Source organism: Castor canadensis, chromosome 6, assembly GCF_047511655.1.
Source record: "Castor canadensis chromosome 6, mCasCan1.hap1v2, whole genome shotgun sequence".
Taxonomy (NCBI): Eukaryota; Metazoa; Chordata; class Mammalia; order Rodentia; family Castoridae; genus Castor; species Castor canadensis.
In genome coordinates this window covers 151,766,826-151,769,320 of record NC_133391.1, presented here as the reverse complement: position 1 = coordinate 151,769,320, position 2,495 = coordinate 151,766,826, and positions in this window count along the sequence as shown.

The following is a 2,495-nucleotide window of genomic DNA, read 5'->3' as shown; positions in this document are numbered from 1 at the left end:
GGTTATAATACACACACACACACACACACACACACACAGCAATTCACTGTATAGCTATCTTAAACAAACAAAAATGTCTTTTTTTTTTTCTTTTACAAAACCAGAGTACAGAAGGGTGGAGCAAATCCTGTCAGAGGTCTACAGTCCTGTACCTGACTCCAGTGGGAGAGGGAAGAATGTGAGGACAGTGTGTAGTAGGTAAATGGAGTGCAAATAGTGTGTACACATGTATGTAAGTGAAAAATGGGACCTGTTGAAACTGTTCCAGGAATGGAGAGAAGGGGGGGGATAAGGGAAAATGATGGAGGGGGTGAATTCAATATAACATATTTGATATATTGTGACAATGTACCCCCAACACAATAATAAAAAAATTTTTAAGTGAAAATTAAGATATAAATTGAAAGACAAAACAAAGAAAAACAGAAAAAAATATATATGTACCCAATAGATGTATCTAGATGTGTAAAATGTGTTATTCACCCCAAATGGTTAGTTCAGTCTCTACTTGCCTTACCTTTATATTTGCTTATTTTATTAGTGTAAGCATAAATTCTATAAGAATACTGATGTGAGACCATTTCACATAATGCAATGAAAAATTCAATAAATCTACTTTAATGTAAAATGTAATTTATAAATTGTGTATCATAATTTATATTATATAATATATGTGATATGTAAACAGATTACTTGAACAACTAAATAATAAAGTGCAACATTTAGCATAGAATTTATAATATTTACTCCAGCAATTTGTGTATTGTGTATTGTCTATTTAATAGAAATATGGCAATTATAATATCTTACTTGCCCAAAAATAGTAAAAAATTCACAGACACTTACTAGAGAAGATACTGAATTCTGCTTAGTTCATCTGGTTTTAGAAACTCTGATTCAACGCAACTACTATGTAGCAATGTATGAGACAATGACCTGAATAACATCCGTCCCCATTCCCTGGAGCTGGCTTTATGAATTCTCACTTGCTTCCTCAATTTCAGATTTGCTGCATTTGTCCACACATGAACGGTGTTGATATGGTGGCCTAGAGCTTTTCTGTGAAGGGTGATGAGATCCAGAGAGTATTATGGTTAATGTGGCATAGAATGTGTTCAGGTTTCAGAAGTAACATGATCTTCTCAGTAGCCTGTCCACCAAAGGTGGACTTTGTATGTAGATATATATGTGTGTTTCTCTTTCTCACTCTTTGCAGTTCAAGAAGTAAAAAACTGACCAGCAGCACTGATATCTCTTTAATTAGAAAAGCAACTGCCCAAAGTCCATTCCAGGTGTGCATTTATACAAAATCCACAGGTGATCCCTACCCACTTGTCTGAAAACTCTGTTTTAATCAATAGTTTGATTACTCTGTATGGTGTCATTATAATAAAATATGCAGAGGAGTTATGTAGACTCTGCATTTTTAGCAACTCGATCAGGTGTTGATCATTGACTCAAACTCATGTTTTCTTTTTTTTCTTAAACTAATAATAAATGTAATAATTTGGGAAATTCTATTACAACCAATAGCTGGGTGAGTGACACATGCCTGTCATCACGGCTATGCAGGAAGCATAAATAGGAGAATTGCAGAGTCCAGGACAACAAGGAATAAAATAAGACCCTACAAAAATAACAAAGCAAAAAAGGCTAGGGGAATGGCTCAAGTGGTAGAGCTCCTTCCTAGCAAGCATGCAAATTTGAGTTCAAACCCCAGTACCACTTCCCCCATCTTAAAAAAAAAATCCAGACTTAAGGAGAGATTGTATTCAAAAACACTTTCCAGTAAGAGGAAACACTCGTATCTGCAAGTATTCTCAAATTAAACAGATTTTTTTTATAGCACTGGAGTTTGAACTCAGGACCTCATACTTGCATAGGTAGGTGTTCTTAGTGCTTGAGCCACTCCTCCAGCCCCCCAAAATACTTTTTTTAAATGAGGAGGTTAGTGTTATCAAGAACTTTGTAGAAAGTAGGGAAGGAGTGTGGATGAGCAGACAGCATGTTCAAGATGGTTTGAAAGGAAATGTTTGCATAATGAGCTGCTAAGAAGGAAATTTTATACCTTAGGCTTTAGTGCTTGTTTAAATTTGGAGGCAAGCCAACATTTAGAGGTATTTGAACAGGAGAGACTGAAGTTTGGTTAAGCCGAATATTATTGGATAAATAATCAGAAGCATTTACCCACAATTGTTTTGGTGCATAAGAAACTTCCCACTCCATAAACATAGTGTCTTTTTAAAATGTATTAAATTATCTAATGATTTGGAAAGGGTTTTGGTTAATTGTTTTTCTATTTGATTGGTCTGATCTCAGTCATTTTACTTATATATCTTCAGAAAGTTCATAGTTGTCCTTGTGGCTTGAACTACATGACAACTTTCACGTGTAGGGCATTAGTGGGCTCTCTACCAAATATTGTGTATTATAGATTATTTGGGGCAATTTACACAGCATAATTGTAAAAACATAAGAAAGTGTTCTAAAAGTCT